A 23,423-nucleotide genomic window follows, 5' to 3' on the forward strand; every position below is an offset into this window, starting at 1 on the left:
TATTCAAAATCAATAAAACAGTCGTTTAAGTCATCGTGAAAAAGTTTGGGTTCACTTGAACGGCACGCGAATGTTCGTCATTAATTCTGCCATTTTTCCACCGATTTTAATAGTTTGTAACTTGTTTTGACTTAAATAATGATGCGTTCATCATAGGTAAGAGATTTAAAAGAATGTACGTATTTTGAGTAAGTTCTAGTGAACCAAAACTTTTGCATGATGACTTGATTGAATATTTTATTAATAATAAATAGTTTTCAGATTTTCCGCTTAACTTTCCCAAGTACTCCTAAAAAAATTGTTTTTCATAAAGTAAGAAGGAAAAATATTGTATGATATTGGCCTTAAAATGCTGCCTTGAGGAACACCAGCTCTTACAGGAAGTCTTTCAGACTTGGAGTTTTGATAATTAACCAGAAGTGTACGATTTGACAGATAACTTTGGATTATTCTAACAATGTATGTTGAAAACATAAAGTTTATAATTTTACAATCAAACCTTCATGCCATAGCGGAATCCGAACTGTTCATTGGCAAAAATTGAATTTTCGTTGATGTGGACCATCATTCTGTTCAAAATGACCTTTTCAAAAAGTTTACTGATGGAGGAAAGCAAACTGATTGGACAATTGCAAGAAGCTTTTGTCTGGTTTTGAAATTGGTACAATCTTAGCATTTTTCCATTTAACAGGAAAATATGCCAACTGAAAACATTTGTCAAATATATCAACTAAGAATGATAAGCTACTTTCTGGAAGTTTCTTGATGAGGATGTAGAAAATTCCATCATCGCCAAGGGCTTTTATGTTCTAGAGTTGATAATGAACAGTGCGCATCGTACCTTCGTGCTGTGCGTACACGAATTCTCTCTGCTCTTGGAAGTTTTCTTAAAAACTACCTAAAGCAATAAAACAGTACTTTTCAGTGCTACTAAAACAGTACTTTTCAGTGCTAAAATTAAAAACGGTACTTTTCAGTGCTACTTAAACAGTACTTTTCAGTACTATTTTTTCTACTATTGATCCCTTTACGATCCTTGTTTGGACCCGTGCCTTCGATTTTTCGTTGGACCCGTTGGCGAAAGCTAGCGGTGGTAATCCTTCTTGGACACCGTCTAGGGAAAAAACCTCTCGAAGGTCACGTCTTTTTTCGTTTATTAACTAAACATGGTATCAACAACAAACAAAAGGAAGGGTAAATCTCTGAATTCACTACTTCCTTCCAAAAAAGTGGGATTTCAAACTGTCACTAAATGTGGCAAAAATGGAAGAAAGGACGTTTCTCCGGAATGCGAACTTTCTTCCAATGGTGAAATGAATAATTGTATCGAAATGAGCAATCAGTTCGATGCTCTAGACAAATTTTCCGAACACCAAATCGAAGCAGCCTCTAGCCCAGGCTCTTTGATTCAAGTGAGGAAGCAAAGAGTGCCGCCTATCGTGGTCAGTTGTTCCGAATTTGCGGGATTTAGGCAGGAGATCTTGAACTCCATTAGGGGAATCAAGGTTTCCTTCCAAATCGCAAAGAAAGGAGACTGTCGAGTTTTGCCGGAAACTCTTAAAGATCGTGAACTTCTTCTCAAACATCTTGAAGAGAAGAAGCACAAATTTTTTACTTATGACGACAAAACTGAACGTTTGTTCAAAGTTGTCTTGAAAGGTCTCTCAAGTGACTATAAATCACCTGAAGAGATCAAAAATGGAATAAATGATATACTTGGATTTTCCCCAGTCCAAGTAATCATTATGAAAAAGAGAACCCAATCTGGCATTGTTCGAAAAGGGCTTTCTCAAGAATTTTATTTAGTTCACTTTAACAAAAAAGAACTAAATAATATTAAAGCTTTAGAAAAAGCAAAACTTTTGTTTGATGTCCGTGTGACATGGGAACATTTCCAGAAACCTGGAGGAAATTACCAGAACCCCACTCAGTGCTTTCGGTAACAAAAGTGGGGTCATGGTACAAAAAATTGACGCATGGATGCTAAATGCATGATTTGCGGAGGTTCTTCTCGCGCCAAAGACGTCTGTCCAGTGAAGGAGGATACCACCAAATTCATATGCTGTAATTGCGGGGCTAACCATAAGTCCAATTTTTGGAATTGTCCTTCACGCAAAAGGGTCATTGAGGCTCGTGCCAGGCAGATGAAAGATAATATCCGTTACGATAACGGTCGTTTCCGGAATTTGCCTGGTAGAGTATCGAACAATACTCATTTTTCAGTTAACGATCGCTTGATCATGAATCATACCCATCAGGAAGATCATAATCATGCTCATTCAAAAACTAATTTTAATCCGTCGGGTAGCCGTTCGAATCTATCAATTTCGAATGTATCTACCCACGGTAAATCCTTTGCCGATATCGTAGCAGGAAATTCGAACTCCTCCCCTGTTCGATCCATGGGTACCCATTCTACTTGTTTCAAATCAAATGGAAAAAACCCTATCGCCACAGGTAACTCCGCTTCTTCGTCTACCGGAAATTCCAATGGGAAATCACATGACATGTCTGCCTCTGATTTTAATTTTCTAACTGAACAATTGAATCTAATGATTGATGCAATGTTCAAAGCCACCACTATGACTGAAGCAGTCCAAGTAGGTGTAAAATTTACAAATCAAATTGTTATTGGATTACGTTTTTCTAATGGATCCAAATAATAATTTAAATATTTTAAATTGGAATGCTCGTTCTCTGAATGGTAAAGAGGACGAGCTGTTTAATTTTCTTACGGTTAATAACGTGCATATAGCAGTTATTACTGAAACGTATTTAAAACCTGGATCTAAACTCAAAAGAGATCCTAAATTTTTGTTTATCGTAATGATCGACTTGATGGGGCATGTGGGGGAGTTGCAATCATCATTCATAGGCGTATAAAACATCAACTGTTTTCATCATTTGAAACTAAAGTTTTTGAAACTTTAGGTGTTTCTGTTGAAACACAGTTTGGTAAATATACTTTCATAGCTGCCTATTTGCCTTTTCAATGCTCTGGGCAACAAGTTAATTTGCTCCAAACTGACTTGCGTAAATTGACTCGCAATAAGTCAAAATTTTTTGTCATTGGTGACTTTAATGCCAAACATCGGTCATGGAATAATTCTCAAAGTAATTCCAACGGCAGAATTTTATTTGATGAGTGCTCTTCAGGATATTTCTCAATTCAATACCCTGATAGCCCCACATGTTTTTCCTCTTCTAGAAATCCATCTACGATTGATTTGGTCTTAACCGACTCTAGTCATCTTTGTAGCCAACTGATTACTCATGCTGATTTTGATTCTGATCATGTCCCTGTTACATTTCAAATATCCCAAGAAGCGATTCTCAATCCTATCAGCTCCACTTTCAATTATTTACGAGCCGACTGGAATATATATAAAACGTATGTTGACTCTAATCTTGATGTTAACATTTCTTTAGAAACTAAACTTGATATTGACAATGCTCTTGAAACTTTAACAAATTCCATTGTTGAAGCCAGGAGCATTGCAATTCCAAAATGTGAAGTAAAATTTGAATCCGTGATTATAGACGATGATCTTAAACTTTTGATCCGTCTTAAAAACGTGAGGAGAAGGCAATTTCAACGCACTCGCGATCCTGCTATGAAAATTATATGGCAGGATTTGCAGAAAGAAACCAAGAAACGTTTTGCTCAATTAAGAAACAAAAATTTTGAAAATTAAATTTATCAATTGGACCCTGGCTCTAAGCCCTTTTGGAAATTATCTAAAATATTGAAAAAACCTCAGAAGCCAATACCGGCATTGAAAGAGGAAAACAAATTATTACTAACTAATTGCGAAAAAGCTCAAAAACTTGCTATGCAGTTTGAAAGTGCGCACAATTTTAATTTAGGACTTACCAGTCCAATTGAAAATGAAGTTACTTGAGAGTTCGAAAATATTCTCAATCAAGAGAACATTTTCGAAAATGCCTGGGAGACTGATTTGGAAGAAGTGAGAACTATTATTAAAAAATTCAAAAACATGAAAGCTCCTGGCGATGATGGAATTTTCTACATCCTCATCAAGAAACTTCCAGAAAGTAGCTTATCATTTTTAGTTGATATATTTAACAAATGTTTTCAATTAGCATATTTTCCTGACAAATGGAAACATGCTAAGGTTGTTCCAATTTTGAAACCAGACAAAAATTCTGCAGAAGCTTCTAGCTATCGTCCAATCAGTTTGCTTTCCTCCATCAGTAAACTTTTTGAAAAGGTTATTTTGAACAGAATGATGGCCCACATCAACGAAAATTCAATTTTTGCCAATGAACAGTTCGGATTCCGCCATGGACATTCGACCACTCATCAACTTTTACGTGTAACAAATTTGATCCGTTCCAACAAATCTGAAGGCTATTCTACTGGTCTTGCTCTTCTAGACATAGAAAAAGCATTCGACAGTGTTTGGCATGAAGGTTTGATTGTAAAATTAAAAAACTTTAATTTTCCAACATACATTGTTAGAATAATTCAAAGTTATCTGTCAAATCGTACACTTCAGGTTAATTATCAGAACTCCAGATCTGGAAGACTTCCTGTAAGAGCTGGTGTTCCTCAAGGCAGCATTTTGGGACCAATATTATACAATATTTTCACATCTGACTTACCTGAGTTACCTCAGGGATGTCAAAAATCTTTGTTTGCGGATGACACAGGCCTCTCCGCCAAAGGTCGAAGCCTGCGTGTCATCTGTAGTCGATTGCAAACAAGTTTGGATATTTTTTCTTCATACTTGCAAAAATGGAAGATTTCTCCTAATGCTTCCAAAACTCAACTAATAATATTCCCACATAAACCAAAAGCTCTTTATTTGAAACCTTCAAGTAGACATGTTGTCACGATGAGAGGGGTTCCAATAAATTGGTCAGACGAAGTTAAGTATCTAGGGCTCATGCTAGATAAGAATTTAACTTTCAAAAATCACATTGAGGGCATTCAAGCCAAATGTAATAAATATGTAAAATGTCTCTATCCCCTTATTAATAGAAAATCAAAACTTTGTCTTAAGAACAAGCTTTTGATATTCAAACAAATTTTCAGGCCAGCCATGTTGTATGCTGTACCAATAGACTGGCCCTTAAACAAAAAAGTTGTAAAATTCAACGGGGCATCCCCTAGATATGTGTCTTAGGGTAAGAAAAAAGCTCTCTCAAAATTTCAACTCATTTGGTTGCTCTCCCAGCTGGCGCATTCAATTCAAAGTTTGTATGGAAAATTCGTCTCAAATATATTGAAAATTGACCCTATGTCACTGTTTCGTCTCGTACACTAGTTAATCGCGTTCTATTAAGCCCAGAATGGCAAATTCACTAGTTGATATGCTAATGAACATAGTTGAAGAAGGTTGTTTCTGGATTTAAGCTCATTTTCATTAAGCTTTCAGTTGTTGAAAGTTAGGCTTAGATCAGCACTCCCGTACAATCACACATGTGCATGCACCTTGTGCCGCAGCTCGCCCAGCGTCATAGGTGGCTATGATGCGCTTAGTGGCTACCACCCAGCTAAGTTGAAGGAATACTAAGCAATATTGCAAATCCACATCAGATAGTTAAAACACCAACTTTATCAATTTTAATCATCATACAACATTCTACAATATTGTTTGCTATAGTATCAAGTAGTGTTTTTGACATTCTGGGTTCAATTGAACGCGATCAACAATTTTCCTGACTCAAACAAGAGATGATGTGCTGTTTCCTATATGATTGAGCTGAAAATCCCATATTAACTTAATTTCAATTGCGCCAGCTCATGGAACGACCAAATGCGCTGAAACTTTCAGGAAGTCTTCCTCTAACCCTAAAGAATAATCCTGGTGGGTGCCCCGTGGAATTATACAACTTTATTTTTCTCCCATACTAAGCTGGGCCAGTCTACTGTACCAATATGGACTAGCTGTTGTAATACCAGGAAGAAAGCTCTGCAGAGAATTCAAAATAAAATTTTGAAAATGATTCTGAGGCTTCCTCCCTGGTATAGTACCAATGAGTTACATAGAATATCCAATGTTGAAACATTGGAACAAATGTCAAATACAATCATTAATAATTTCAGGCAAAAATCGTTACAATCTTCTATTGCCACGATTAATGCGTTATATGTTTAGGTTAAGTTAGGTTAAGTATATTAAAAACGTTTTTTTTTTCTCTTATAAGCAGGTGAAATCAACTCACCTGTAAAAAAACTGAACTGCTACGGCAAATGAAATGTAATATGTTGTTAACAAAATGTTAATTAAATCTTAAATTTGTTTTACCAAATTAGGATGATAGTGTTGTCTAATAACACAGAACACCTAGATATAAGAAATGAATGTAATGTTTGGAATGATACTAATAAAGATATTAAATAAAAAAAAAGACTTGATAATGATAGTTCTCACTTCTTCCAAATCAGTCTCTCTGGAATTTTCCATAACGTTCTCTTGATTGAGAATGTTTTCAAAATCCTGAGTAACTTGATTTTCTATTGGACTAGTAAATCCTAAATCAGCAAAGCACGTTTCTGAGCTTTATCGCCATTAGTAAGTAATAATTTGTTTTCCTCTTTCAATGCCGGTATTGATTTCTGAGATTTTTTCAAAATTTTAGATAATTTTCAAAAGGGCTTAAAGCCAGGGTCCCATTGAGAAATTTTATTTTCAAAATTTTTGTTTCTCAATTGAGAAAATGTTTTTTTGTTTTATTTCTTTCTGTAGATACTGCCATATAGTTTTCATAGCAAGATCGTGAGTGCGTTTGAATTTGCCTTCTCCTCACATTTTTGAGACGGATCAAGAGTTTGAGATCATCATCCATAATCACGGATTCAAAATTCAGTTCATATTTTGGTATTGCAATGCCCCTGGCTTCAACAATGGAATTTGTTAAAGTTTCAAGAGCATTGTCAATACCATGTTTTGTTTGTAAAGAAATGGTAACATCAAGATTACTATGGATATATGTTACATATGTATTCCAGTCGGCTCGAAAATAATTGAAGGGGAGCTGATAAGATTGAGAATCGCTTCATGGGATATTTGAAATGTAACAGGGACATGATCAGGATCAAAATCAGCATAAGTAACCAGTTGGCAACAAAGGTGACTAGAGACGGTTAAGACCAAATCAATCGTAGATGGGTTTCTAGAAGAGGAAAAAGATGTAGGGCTAGCATGGTATCGATTCGAGAAATATCCTGAAAAGCACTCATCGAATAAAATTCTGCCGTTGGAATTACTTTGCGAATCATTCCATGACCAATGTTTTGTATTAAGGCCACCAATGAAAAAAATGTAAGGACTTATTTCAACTTAATTTTTGCATGTCATTTAGAAGCAATTAACTTGCTCCCAAGAGCATTGGAAATGCGAATGAAAGTATATTTACCAAACTGTCTTTCACCAAAAAAAACATCCAAAGTTTCAAAAACTTTGGTTTCAAATGACGACAAAAACTGATGTTTTATACGCCTACAAATGATCAAGTCGATCATTGCGATAAGCAACAAAGTTTGGATCTCCTTTGATTTTGTATCCAGGTTTCAAATAAGTTTTAGTAATAACTGCTATATGTATGTTTTTAGCTGTTAGAAAATTAAACAGCCTCTTTAACATTCAAACAACGAATTTAAAATATTGAAAAAATAGGAGAAACGTAATTCAATAACAATTTTATTTGTAAATTTTACACCAACTATGTCTGAATAGAGGTGGTTTTGAACATTGCATCAATCATTTGATTCAATTTTTCAGTTAGAAAATGTAAATTAAAGGGAGACATATTACTTGAAGTAGGTACATTATGTGATGATTTTCCCCTAGGATTTTCGGTAGACGTAGAGACGGAATAAAAGTTTCCTGTGGCGGCAGGGGTTTTTCCATTTGATTTTAAACAATTCGAACGGTTACTCGTGGTATGCAAAGGGTAGAATTTTAAATTACCTGCTACGATTTTCCTTGGGTAGATCCATTCGAAATCAAAAGATTCGAACGGCTACCCGACGGAACAAAATTAGTTTGTAATTGAGCATGATTATAATTTACCTGATGGGTATGATTATTGAGCAAGCAATCGTTTACTGAAAAATGAGCATTATTGGAGATTCTGTCAGGGGAATTCCAGGAACGAAAAACGTTACCGTTCATCTGCTCGGTACGAGCCTCGACAATTCGCTTACCCGAAGGGCAATCCCAAAAGTTAGACTTATGGTTGCACTTGCAATTTACGCATATATTCACGGGACAGACGTCCTTAGCGTGATAAGAATCTCCGCAAATCATGCATATGGAAATATTTTGTGCCATGACCCCATTTTCGACACCGACGGCACTTAGTTGGGTTTCATTAATTTCCTGCAGGTTTTTGGAAATGTTGCCATGTTACACGGACTTCGAAAATAAGTTTTGCTTTTTCTAAAGCATGAATATTATTTAGATCGTTTTTTTATATAGCTTGAGCATGAGCTTAATTGGCCGCCCGTGATTGCTACTCCAGTATCAGCTGCACTTACACTAGAAACAAACCAGATAACTGCTTGGGACTAACAGACACCCTCAGTGTATTTTTAGGCAACAATGACGCTTGTCACGTCAGAATGCAGACCAATGAGGAGAATGGGGGAAGAATTGATGATGTATTAAATTGTCTCCTACAGCAGACCGGATATACCTCTGCATCTACGCCAATTTATGCGGGAACGTATAGTAACGGGTGGTAAATTTATGGCAGAAAGGCTTGCTGTTTGGTTAGCAGACTGCCTACGTATCAAGCGTAAGGAAAATGATGGATGAATAGCATATCGGGTTCTAGCAAAATGAACTGTGATAGATCAACTGTTATTTTAATAAGCAAATGAAAGAAACAACTACAAAGTACGAAGAAAGGGACGGGCCTGGGATTGAACCCATGATTTTCTGCTTATAAAGTCATTGGATCACCGCAAATGAGCTAACAATTCGTCAATCACGTGAGTGGTATCTGCCAGTATTTCCAGTACACAATCGCAACAAACCCGGAAAACTGAGATTTGTTTGGGATGCTGCAGCAACCGCTCAAGGAATCTCCTTAAATTCGATGCTATTGAAAGGACCTGATCAACTAACCTCATTACTGTCAGTTTTAATCCAGTTCCGAGAGTTCCGAATAGTGGTCTGTGGAGACATAAAAGAAATGTCAGCACTGTCAGCGATTTCATTAGAAACAGAATGCTAGTGAAGGCTTGCCGGACGTATACGTTATGAAGCTCAAGTTAAAATTTCAGTGCGTTTTGATCTTAGATGTTATTTATGGAGGTTTTATTAGATATGCATTCATTCCTAATCGATTTAATAAAGCTTGAAAAGTGCCAAACGTTCTTTTTGATAAAAGCCACATTGAGATTTTATATGACCCTCATAATGTAGTGGGAATAAAATTTATAACAGATTTATTTTTTGACTATTCACCCAATATGCTTTATAAGCTATAAAAAATTTCTGCCACAAATAAGTACTTATGAGTACTTGGTAATTTTTAGAAATTTCAGTTTTTTTTCTATGCTTCCATAAAGCCAAACTTGGTATTTCCTCAATGCCTACACACCAAAAAGTTTTTAAATTTCAATGAGATGTTATTACGAAAAGCTGTAAAAATTCATGAATTGAATCAACAGTTTCGTTAAAATTTAGATTATAATCAATGCACACATTAAGAGCATGTATTTTACTATGAAATTGTGTATTTATCCATTTAATTTTATTTACCACTTCATATTTACATCAGAGTTGCCTAATATCAATCATATCAGCTGATAGCTGATGGTCTAAAACTATCAATATCACTTGCGAGCTATCAATATCACTTCGATTTGACAACCAACAGCAGTGATGCGACATCGCACTCTAGATCAAAATCACTGCAGAATGAGTGATCACGTGGTCATTATCCATGCTATTAATGTTTTTCAGTGACCAACACATAGTTTCAATCTATCTGCAACACTGTCGAAAATATCGTACTGATAAATTGCCATTTTATCTGCTTAATTTAAAGCTAAACTTAACACATCAGTGATATCCATAGTCTATCGCCATCACTGCGCTGCTGATGGAGTAGACAGCATGATGCTGATGTGATAAGGAATGATCCGATTTGTATCGCAGTCGGCCTGTACAAATCAGCAAATATTAGGCATTGATAGTGACATCGAGCAACTCTGATTTACATAAGTTTTAGAGAAGTTCGTTCGTTATTCGTCTGCTCCTCCAGGACCACAAGTAAAATACAACGTAGGGCCTGGTCAACCCTAAAAAAAACTTGAACTAAGGTTATTCTTACAGCTACAACTATTGAATCTAACTTAATCATACAATCACTCGCTTTCAGCCTACAATTAGTTTAACTTACTTAAGGTGTGACATTGAATTTCCTATCACAATTGATATCCACAAAAATCTAAACCTGAAACTTATATTTGAACAGTACAATCAAGGTGATCTTTGCGCTGCTATGACACATCGTCCAGAATTGAATAACAAAACGTAAGATTTAGGTTTTCATATACATTATTTACGTAAATAATACTTAAAATCTATTCAGGAGCTTTGTAATTCAACCCAATTCACCGGAATAAATTACCAAAATCAACGATTCGTCTATCGCCCGTCGTCAATGTCATATAATGTAAATATCTATGATATGCCACCCTCCAATTATACTGCTGATCACGTTTAATGAGCCAAAACACCGTTATTCACTGAATTTGGGGTTGTTGAATCCATTATCGTTGTCAAAAATATCATAGCAGGACGTCCAGATTTTGAGATATTGGCTGTTGAAAATGTAAAATTTGATGATCTCAGCAAACTTGCATGCAAGTTTGACAGCTTGTATGACAATCTATTTGCTTAACTTGCCCCATAATTTAAGCTTCGTGATCTACACAATACTTATCAATAAAGTTCACAGTACCTTCTATGCTCAAAAGTTATTTTTGGAGGTTTAGAAAAGTATTGCATTTTGCCATATAAGACTCGCGAACAATTTTGTATGGAGACTACAAGCATGACTGCAAAGTCGATTTATTCTAAATTTACTCGTGCCATTTAAATCAAATTGTATCTAAAATGGAAGTTTAAGTTCTGTTCTGAATGTTTGGAGAATTAGATCACTAAAAGTTACATCATATTTTTAAATCCATGTGAACACCAATGCAACCAGTATTTTATACTATTTTAGCGACCTGTGCTCAAAACTGAGACGTGCTGGAACATTTCTGAGAACGGCCTACGCTGTACTATGTGCATTATATGTCACAGAACTTTACATGTTTCGTTTGAACCGTGTAGGACAAGGAACGATACCGAAATTGCTTGACCTGTCCGCAGCTGAAGTAGCACCGATTTCGTAACGTCGGTGACGCCTGCCGTGCAAATCAAATGGGTCTGTCACTTCCGTTCGGAAATAAAAAATCATAGGAGATCAGCTATCAAAATATTTATGGTAATAAGCTGATTTTTTCTTGTACGCTTTAATTTTCAGGCTCATACTACGCTTTAACTTCATGATTTTTTTTCCTTATGGGGATTTTGAAAATGTTTTTGTCACGAAAATTCCGTTTGAAATCGAAGAATTCCTACGAAATTTTACTTATCAGTTCCATGGATCTAGCCTTCTCCGCCGTCTTCCTTACGACACATATCTTCAATTACACTCATATCGGACAATTCGCTGTGCACTTCTTCGGTTCTAGGACAAATGAACACCACGTGTTCTGGCGTCTCCTACCGTTTTCACAATCTGAACAAAATGTTGATGCTGGGGCCCAGGTTGATACGCCATAGGGTATATGTTCCAATAGTGGAGGTACTACGCACGATTCAATTTCATTTAACCGCTTAAATTCAAGAAGTGTCATTAATGCATATATCAATGTTGTAACGGGAAGTAACGAACATTGCTTTGATACGAAAAATAATTTCATCGCAGTAAATAACGACATGTCAGTGAAAAATAATACCTCCACTATAGGTACACTGTTCCTTTAGTTGCGGTATATTTTTAATTTGTGTTTCTATAGTTAATGTATCCGTTTTCTTATGGGATCCTCCACTATAGGAACACTTAACCGCAATTATTGTTACAAGTAAGAGAAGTTTTAGCAATTTTATTGATATTTTATCAGTTTTACAGCAATTCGTGTTTCGTGTATCAACAAGCCAATACGTCGATTGGCAGTGTCGGTTCTGTGGCAAATGCAATAAAATTAGTGAAAATGGCTCTACCGCAACTATAGGAACACCCACAACTAATGGATCACTTACCGTACCTCAATATGACCATACGCGAGCTGGAAGATATAGGGTAACGGTCGTTTTTTGGACCCCCTAGGGAAGTAATTTTAGTTTTTTGTCCCAATTAATTAATTTCACAGCGTAACCAAGTCAAAGAACATTCCAAAATGTAGAGAAAAACTTCCTCCACGAGATAAAAATGCCCATTCAATCATGTAGGATCCAAAAAACGTCGAAAATAATTTAATTGTGAAGCACTGTTTTTCATTATTTTGGACACACCAATACATTTTGGACCCTCAAAGTATATATTTTGGACCCCCGGCATTTTTTTATCGTTCGGCGACATTGTCCACGACACTGGTTGTATAATATGCTTGCACATAGTCTAATCAATCGATTGACAATGGAAAATAAAGGAAATTCTACGCTTTTAGTTCAGAAATTTAAAAAAAGTTTTTGTTTACATTTGAAAAACTTCTGACGGCTTCAATTTCTATGTGTATCAGGTATCAGAAGGCCGGCTCCAGAGGCACGTTCCCCGTCATTTGGAAGATTTGTGCCATCGCCATATTTGAGCCTATTTCATCATCTACCCGATGGGAGAGGAAAGGGAAGGGAAAGATGGGAGGAAATAGGAGTGGGGTCTCTTGAAGAGGGAAGATCGCATAAGCGAATTGAGAGCATGTAGCTCCATTCCACAACGGGTTCGAACAACGCCCTAAAAAGGCACTGCAAAACGCAAGAGCGTAAAGAGAGCCTATAGGCCCAAACGCAATGATAGCGGAACGGCAACGGAATGCGGAACCGGTTCGCCAGCATGAATCACACCATCTCGACTGAGCTGTCAATGAATGAAAGTGAACCAACACTGAGTCGACTAGCATACTATAGTTCATACTGGCGAACCGGTTCCGCTTTCCGTTGCCGTTCCGCTGTCATTGCGTTTGGGCCTTATACTGCCCATAACTGCATAACAGTCACATTCGACATTTTTGATAAATTGGAGCTAATACCATGAAAAGTCATGAAATGATAAATACTTTCGATCAACTTACTGAAATCTGTGAGTTTGTTCTAGAAAATTCGAAAAAAATACCAAGTTGTTTTGTCACATTGGCAATTGTAACCGCAAAACAGTCACATTGAGATTATAAATAAGTCTCGTAGAATAATAGCAATAAAATTTCTATCAGAATTATTTTCTGACTATTCACCTAGTATGCGATATGAGTTGTACAAAATTTCAGCCTCAAATACAGAGTTGCTCGCTGTCACCTAAGACAAGACCGGACAGGTCGAAGTACAAAAATGAAACCAATTGCCTGTCAAAAAAGACCACTTCTCATTGGTCGTTTTGGCAAAGGCCTACTTTCACATCGTTGAGTTTGATTGCAACAGGGCACTTTGTTGCTAGCCCGGCCGTGTTGCTAGTTCATCGGTTAGAGTTTTCATCTAAAATTTGGAAATTTTCAATTAAATCTTTTTATTTCATATCTATTTATATTCGATGTAAAGTTCAAAGCATGTACTCCTACAATGTCAAAATACATAAAAAATGCCTAATTAAGACCAATATAATGGAAATTGTGTCAATTCTCTCTAAAATATCGTCGGTCTTGAATTAAAACCTGATTTGTTTTTTAAATAGAGCATCCTCTATTACACTAAATGAATGAATGGTACAAGAAACGACCAAATTATGAGCCTTTATATTTGAATTTGTTCACAAGATTTGCTTAAAAATGATACTGATAACACTGGCCTTTGTATCGTCAAGGTTATCGACTGAAACACAACGGGGCAGTCTTAGTTGAGCTGTCACGTCCTGTCCTAGGCTGTCACTATCAACACTTCAAATTTGCTGATTTGTACAGGCCGACTGCGATACAATTCGGATCAATCTATATCACATCAACATCATGCTGCCCAGTGTTGTGAAAAACTCAATTTCTCATAACTCACGCTTGAGATTTTTCATGCGTGAGTTGTCAATCACGCAACTCAGCAGTCAAAAAATCATGGATGAGTTGGCTCACCTTTTTGACTCATTGTCTCGTATTTCCACAGTTTACTAACACACGGCAATAATTTCTTGTTAGTCTGGTAAAATTATAGTAATCCTTTCTAACGTAAACAACAACATTCGGGTTTCACGAGTTTTTGACGGGTTTTACGACTGAATCATTTTTTATGGTTTGAGTTGATTGAGTGATTTTGCATCCAAATCTCAAGCGTGAGATTTGCGCAGCAGATCTCTAATGAGTTTGCTCTCACGGGAGAGCGTATTGGTTGAGATTTGAGTGTGAGTCTATCAACACTGATGCTGCCTACTCCATCACAAGTGCATTGATGGCGATAGACTATGGATATCACTGATGGGTTAAGTTCAGCCTTAAATTAAGCAGTTTAAATGGCAAGTTATCAGTACGATATTTTTGACAGTGTTGCAGATAGAATGAAACTATTTGTTGGTCACTGAAAAACAGTACAGGTCGGACTCGATTATCCGGAGACTCGATTATCCGGGGACTCGATTATCCGGGATTCGATTATCCGGAATTTTAGACTCGATTATCCGGAATTTGTTTTTTGATGTTCTTGTTTTCAATTTTTATGCAAAAATCTGAGATAATTTGGTATTGCAATATACAATATGAATGGTTTTGCAGTTTTGAACGTATTTAAGAAGAGGGGGGGTTTGAAAAAGTGGTTTTTTGTGTATGCTGGTCAAAAAAATATTATTTTCGTAAAGACCCCTTCTGTTCCTAGAAATATTTTCTGGCTACGCCACCGCATCATATAAATAAAACAACAAAAAGAGATAATATTTAAGTTCTTTTATCAAAGATTTCAATTTTTTCTTAATGATTCGATTAACCGGAGGATTTGATTATCCGGAGTGAAAAAAAAATCGATGCTCCGGATAATCGAGTCCGACCTGTAATAGCATGGATAATTACCACGTGGTCACTCATTCCGCAGTGATTATGATCTAGAGTGCGATGTCGCATCACTGCTGTTGGTTGTCAAATCAAAGTGATATTGATAGCTCGCAAGTGATAGCGATAGTTTTAGACCATCAGCCATCAGCTGATATGATTGATATTAGGCAACTCTGCTCAAATAAGCACTTTTGAGTTCCTGGTATTTTTTAGAAATTTTAGTTTCCTCCCATACTGCCATAAAATGCACACTTGGTATTCCATTTACTCAATGCCTACTTTTGTCGATTGTTACAAATATGCATTTATGGGCAGTATAGCTCATTACCACAGCGGGTTAAGAATAACAGAATGTCCTGAAGATTCAGGCTTCTGAATACAGTTTCACTTAATAAGTGTTTACCAAGTAATTGGAATCGCATTTGCGCAAAAACTGGACAGTTGCATATCAGGTGATACGAAGTTCCATAATCGGAGTCACAACTATCACACACAAATGAGTCAACACGCTGAATATTTGTTATGTGATACACAGATAAAAAATATTTAAATTTCAATGTAGCGTAAACAGAAAACTATAGTAAAAGTACCGTAAAACGGGGTAACTTTGATAATGCGGGTAACTTTGATAGTGCGTAACCCACCACATACTAATCGAAATATCATAATTTCTGTTAATCAGTTGAGTAAAACGAATGCAACACTAAAGAATATTAGTATGACACTTCATGTAAGAGCGGTTTCCATTTGAATCAAGAACATTTTAGGCTTTTTATACGAATTTAAAAAATTTACACAATTTTAGCATTTTTGAAACGCTTACAAACAATCTGTTCTACGATCACTATTTGATGTAGTTTTGAATAGTTGGCCACTTATCTTTGACAGCCTAGTTATCATAGAACTTGAATACGGTCTCAAATCTCTTAGCGAAAAGCATTTTCACAAACTGGGACCATTTTTGTAATCCAAGTCAGAAATTTCCATATAACGTTAAACGCCTAGAGGTATGCAATGCCCTACAAATGTTCGTAATTCATTCAATTTTGTTCGAATCATACTCCATTATCAAAGTTACCCCAAAACAGAAAACCAACTTTCGATTATATGAAAAATTATACATCCATTCAAAATAAATCTTTTGCCAATTTATCGACTGTAATCGATAGCCAGGATGCCAGTACTTGTTTAAAAAATATAAATTGTAAATATTTGAAACAGCATGCATAAATATTCAAGTTTTCTTCGAAAAAAACTATCAAAGTTACCCCGTTTTACGGTAAATCAAATTTATACAATATTACAACATCACGTTTAATTTTCAACTAAAGATGCTTGAATGTTACATGATCGTGTAAATTTAAAGTGTATTCGATTGAAAAATAAGTGATTTGGCGTTGACATTTCAGTTTATTTTGATGCGCCAAATATGTGCATGAAAATAAACTGAAATTTACAACATGTTTTTAGCTGTGTAGTTGAGTCGGCAGTGGCCTGTCAACGCTCTGACCAAGAGACTGCAATTCTGCTTTGACAGATTTGTTAAATACTTCGCCACCCTTGGAGATGGCTCAGTAATGTACAATTTTGTTTGACGACACGACTCCAAACTATTCCAATATTGCTTGTGCTGAGTTGCCGCCCAAGAATTAATCTGAAGCTTCACCCACCACTTCGAAATTGAAATAGGCGGCTCAAGGCCAATGGAGTCATGCGATGCTCCATCGCGAGCTAGCTCCTCAGTCAATTTATTTCCAGCGATGGAAGAATGGCCAGGTACCCATACAAGGTTTACCGAGTTGATTGAATTCAGTTCCTCAATTTGAGTTCGACATGCGATAACAAGTTTCGACCTTGAGTTGGCCGAAGCAAGAGCTTTTATAGCAGCCTGACTATCTGACATACTTTACAAACAGCCAGACGTCCACTTCTCCTGTAAAGGGAGTTGTGTAGAAAATTTCCTATATGCAAAGTGACAAGCAATGGTGAGATCACTCGAAGCAAGGACAATTGTGTCCCAACTCACCGGAAGTGGAAACATCCGAATAACTAGGATTTCCAATGGACGGAGAGAATCCATGGAATTTGGTCACAACCAATTCCCAGTGTGTGTAGCGATGATCAGATAATGATTCATCATCTGATACATACCAATTCGTCAACTTGTGACTGATTCTGTTCGAGCAGAGCATTATGTCTAACACTTCTTCTCTAGCAGATACCATGAAGGTTGAGAGATTAGCTAAAATAAGTAATCCAAGATTTGAACTATTTAACTGCCGTTATACGCATAATTGTCCCATGTTCTAAAATATGCAATCGAGAAAAACGCGTTTAAAGATTTTAACACATTTAGGCCTCGTATTGACCATGTGTGTGGTAAATTAAATTAAAACCTTTACAGTAGAATAAAGAAAAGCGTGTTCATTAGAGTCAAGAGTTTGTGTTATAAGAAAAAAGTAAATTTAGCTACGAAATTCTAAGTGGGACTGTTATGCCTGGTAATAAGGGGTTTTTGGTGAATTTCTACGCATAACAGTCCCACTGATAGTAGTGACCAATTATGTACTAAGCATACTGCTGTGGATGACCGTTCTTACGTTAGATTGTACCGAATGTAGAGGACGTATATCCTCAAGACTATGATAAGGCACCTAATGAAGGCTCAAGTGACATGTGCCAAACGGAGTCACGTATGGGGCAGTGAAGAAATACGATTTTATAGTTCGGGATGGAAAGCAAAATTTTCAGTATGTGTGATAAAAAGAAAATGTATGAGTTAGTGTAAAAAAAAGAGTAGATAAGTAGGTTAGAGAGTTTCTAAAATGCAAAAAAAATCCTATATCGACTCTTCCAGCTGCAGGTTTGACAGAAATCCATCTGCGAATTCAAGGTTATTCTGCGGAGTGAATATTTAACTCAAAATTAACGACACAAATCTTCACATGATTTGACATTTCTATGGACTTGGTTTGCAAAATCATAATATTTGATGCATCGCAAATTATGTTTTGGAATCGCCAACATATTTGCCACTTTCACCGAAGAACCAGTTGTTCAGAATAACCCAATATGTGGTCAGGTCATCCAAAACCTCTTGAACTATTCTTCTTTTGACTTAATTTGTAAATTCATGAAGTATGATATGTCGCAAGATAGGTCTCAGAATCGCCAACATAATAGCCACTTCCTCTGGGGAACAGGGTATTTAAAACAACCTGGCGTGTTATCAAGTCATCCAAGAACGTTTTAATTACCCTTCCTTAGCCTTGATTTGAGAACTTATGAAGTTTGATGTTGCCAGCAAGGTTTCAGAACCGACAATGTAGTCGCCATTTCCCCCAGGGAACCGGGAATTCGGAACAATCTGACATGTGGTCAAATCATTCAAATACATCTGAACCACCTTTAGATTTAATTTTCAAATTCATGAAAATTGATATGTTGACATGAAATGATGTCGCAAGCCAGGTTTCGGTTTAGCCAATATAATGGCCTCTTCCACCTCTTCCAGCCAATATAATGGCCTCAACAACCCAGCATGTGGCCAAGTCATCCGAAAACCGTCGAACCATTTTTATTTAGACTTGGTTTGCTAAATCATGAAGTTGATTTGTCGCAAGCCATGGACTCTAAATTAAACTGATTACAGATTGTTCAAGTGGGATTACCTCAGTACTCCCCGTAATGAATCCAAAATTACGGTAAATTTCTGATCGATGACCGCGGTTCCAGAAACTAGATGAATTTTGTGCTCGACCCTGAAAATTCAACTGAAATTCATTGTAAAACGGAGGGGAAATGGTATTTTGATATTGAAAATTTCAATCAAATTTGACGTTAGGCTCGCATGAATGATGAATGCATCCCGAGAATACATAAAACAGGTTGTGTTCCACATGGGATGTAAAGCCAATTTAAGAAGATATTCAAAACGATTTTTCAAAACACCAAATAATTGAAAACTGCCTACTGAATATTTTGTTCGAGATCAGCGCAGCGAATTGTATAGTGTGACAGTTATGCGTAGAAATACAGTAGTGGGACAGTTATGCGTGGAAATTCAACAATGGGACAAATTGACTTGGCTTGCTTTTCATTGAGTTTCCGAACAAAGTTAATTTTTGGTAAGTGTTTTCTAAAACTATGCGTAAAAATAAACTGTTTGATGACAAAAAGTCAAAATGCACAAAAAGTAACATGGGACAATTATGCGTATAACGGCAGTTAAGCACTTTATCAGACTGGAGCTTCTCAAATTGATAGCTGAACTGCTCCAGATGATGTGATGAGTATCAGCATCACTGCCCACAATCAGCAAAAGGCCTCTTCATAGGCAGTGAACGACAACTTGTTTGAAATCATCCATTGGGGATGGTTCATCATGTGGTAAATACACCACACAACGAAAGACGTATATCCTATTGAGGTCATCAACAGAAATATCAATTGTGACAGCACATACATCTCTGGTTGTTAACTCAGAAATGAGTGTAGCAACGATAGCGCTATTTACGAGCACGCATGCACGAGGCATGGCACGCGAGTTTGCCATTTCATGTTTCCGAAAGTAGCAAAAACTGGGTCCACAAGGTTACCTAGATAAAAGTTCACAAAAGTAAGGTTTTTGAACTAACGCCATTTGAGCTGTAGCATTTGCATGAGTCTACAAAGATTGATCATTGCTGATATTTTATGCTGAAGATTGGTCTAACAAAGCTATCCTAACCGTAGCCACTACCCAAACTAGGCAGGATTAACCTTTTCGCAATCTCAGAACGAAAAAGACCAGCAGCTAAACAAAACATATCGGTATCTCTTAAAAGTCGACAAAGGCGAAAAGCACAGAACACACTGTGTAATACGCATAATGCGAAACCGTAGAGGTGAAAATTTTAACTAAGTTACAACGTATTAATAATCCCACCCTTATTTAGCCTCAGGCTTGAGACTTAAGGAGGGCAGCCGATTATCTCGGAGAAACACAAGGTCACCTGCACCATTGCTCCGGGTAGCACAGGAAGGGTATAATACTGTAGAGGGCGTCCTAGTACTCCACAAGCTCCGTTTGCGGTTAGGTTTTATTTAGACCCCCTAACCATTCATTCTTAGGCACGGTAAGCTTAAAGCCGTATGAATTAGGGGTCACCTGTTTGGTGAACTTTTACCACCGGAACAGGCAGTCCGTAGTGTTAATTCTTAGCCAATTGAAACAACCGCTACCGACACTACGCGGCTATCTAGGCTGATCGGGAAAAGGAAGTTACGTTGATGATTAACTCCTGACGTGCCCAATCAGCCAATCAAAAAAAGTTTTTGTTTACATTTGAACAATTTCTGACGGCTTCAATTTCTGTGTGTTACGTTTTGTAACGGTTGCATGGATGAACCGATTAAATTAAATTAATTTCAGGTAAAATAAACACATTTTCTATGTACAAACGGTTCATGCAAGTGCGGAATAGTCCTATCTTTCAAAATGGCATGCAAATTGAGTTGATCTTTCGATTAAAACTGGGAAATTTGCAGGAAATTGCCCCTGGGGGTCCAAACTATATTGGCTACCTTACTGTTGCCCAGTCCGCTGATTCTCACTAGGGAAGGTCACGATGGTGTTACACGGGGTTTTCAATCGGACTTTTTTTGTTAGATTCTACATGTCGAAATATGAAAAACTCCAAAGCCTTTCGGGTGATGGACCAGTGGTGTAGCCAGGAGGGGCTCAGAAAGGGTCGATTTTGTACGAATAAAATATTATTGAGTCAGTTGAATATTTGTCAACAAGATTTTTCTTAGTATTTATTACGATAGTAATGAACAGAATTGACATTAATGTATGTTTGAATGTATTTTTATGCCATTGGCGTAACTAACATGGAATACCAACAAGAAACCCATCCCGATTGCGCCTACGGCATGGAAAAAATACATTTTAAACATACATCAATGTAAATTCTTTTCTCTACCATTACAATAATTACTAAAAAAAATGTTTTTGTCAAATCTCCAATTAGCTTAATAATATAATATACGTACAAAATTGCCTCTGTTAGAGCCCCTCCTGGATACACCACTGGTCCATCACCCGAAAGGCTTTGGAGTTTTTCATATTTCAACATGTAAAATCTAACAAAAATAGTCCGGTTTAAGGCGAAGATGAATCGAAGCCAAAGTTGAAATTTCCAAGAGCACTGATCTGGAGAACCAAACATCCGATTGAGCTGAAAACTTAATCGATTGTTCACTAGCTGGTGGTGACCAATCGGTTAGGTTTTCAGCTCAAACGGATGTTTGGTTCTCCAGATCCGTGCTCTTGAAAATTTGAACTTTGGCTTCGATTCATCTTCACCTTAAAACCCCATGTAACACCATCGTAACCTTCCATTGTCAAATCGCTCAGTCGCGTGTGATCCTCGCTATTGCATTGATCGCCTTTGCAGTGACAAGCAATATCAATGTAGCCGTTGAAGTTCAGGTGCTTATAGATCACCAACCCTAGAAGTTTAGTGCGTGCTTTGAGGTAACGAATGTTATTCCTAATCCTAATGCATTTTGATTCGAACAGTTATCTATTCAGTGATAGTTGAAGAATATCTAGACAATTTTGCATATACAAATAATGTCAAACAGCTCTAATTCTAAGTTCAAAATATGACATTCTCTGAAATTTATAACACTGAACTTCAAAAGTGAGTATTCCATTAACGTGAGGCTCTTTCCATTCAGCGAAGTTTATTTTGAAAAAACTTAACTTGTTTTGTTTTTGATTTAATCAACTTCAGTTTGACAACATTGATGACGTTCGTCCATTTCAACTGCTCAACATTTACGCTCACTCGGTTTGCAAATGTTTCCACACAAAACACCACGATCGACACCATAAGCATTCCAATAAACACCAATATATTCCTCCTCAGAGCAACCAAATCAACGGTTGCCACGTATTTTTCGGGCTGAACAAAATTCTTGCTCTTGTATCGACTAATGTACTCTAGACCTGCCTCGAACATTCTATGCTGTAGTCCGTAATCAATCAAACCACTCTCGACAAATAGCATTGAAATACGATCAAAGGGCTCTGTATAGGGGGAAGTAATTGGAACATACATGGCACAATAAAACTCGTAAGCTACTTCGGGAATTACGTGCACTAAATCTTCACCAGTTCTTTCGTCGTAGAAGCGTGGAACAAGATCGTCAACTATGTGTGTTGGAAGCAGAATGGCATATGATCTTTTTGAAACGAGTTCCGATATTAGTACAACAGGCTCTTCATTGTTCAGTACAATGCGGTCGGTAATGTTGTATGTGGCCCTTGTTTTCTCATCGAAATGAATAAAGTCTTCCATTGCGAAGTGCATCTTAATGTCGAGATTTGATTCCATGAGTTCCTGGACGGTTTGTATATCTCGGCTACCATCCGCTCGATTCACCTCTTTGATCATATTACCCTGAAATACGCTATAGGCGATCAGCTGAAACCAAATCAAACTCATCCAGTAGATTCGTTGCGATGACACGTCTCTGATCGCTATAGATATGTTGATCATGACTGCGAATGTGGTAAAAATTGATGACCCGTTTCTATTCTTCGAAGTATACCTTGATGGACTGATCTTACTATCGTAGTATTCAAACAGCTGCAATCCTAATGGAAACCATAACAGAATGCTGTAGTAGGCAATAACGAACTGTGGTGAAAGCCCAATAACTTGAACTTCTCTCCTTGGATGCTGATAGAAGTTCTTTGGCACTATGAATTTAAATGGGGTCACCATTATTGGATACAGGAAACGGATATTCGTAGCCCCTTGCACAAGTGTCACCATTCGAGTATTGGCGAGATCGGCCCTTCCGTATTCAATATCTCCATAGTCACCAACAAAAGTTCCGTTCGGCAGCCGATAGCCAAAATTTGTGTTGTCACCAACGCTAACCGGAGTCAAGTTCAGCATACTGGTCAAAGCGTACAGGACTGGTCGATCTATCAGCCGAACCAATGGATTCCGGTGAAATAAGTTCTTGTTGGTTGGCTCTTCGTTCTCTAGTAAAAATAGTGTTACCTAAAATTCAATGCACGATGAGTAGAGTTATTGAACAGATAAACTACTAAAATAACCTTTAATATTCCTTTCTCACGCTTCAGAAAATGTCTTGGAATGCGTACATGCTGATCAATATTGAAAAGTTTCTCATCCCTGAAACATTT

The sequence above is a fragment of the Aedes aegypti genome, chromosome 1, assembly GCF_002204515.2.
Source record: "Aedes aegypti strain LVP_AGWG chromosome 1, AaegL5.0 Primary Assembly, whole genome shotgun sequence".
Taxonomy (NCBI): Eukaryota; Metazoa; Arthropoda; class Insecta; order Diptera; family Culicidae; genus Aedes; species Aedes aegypti.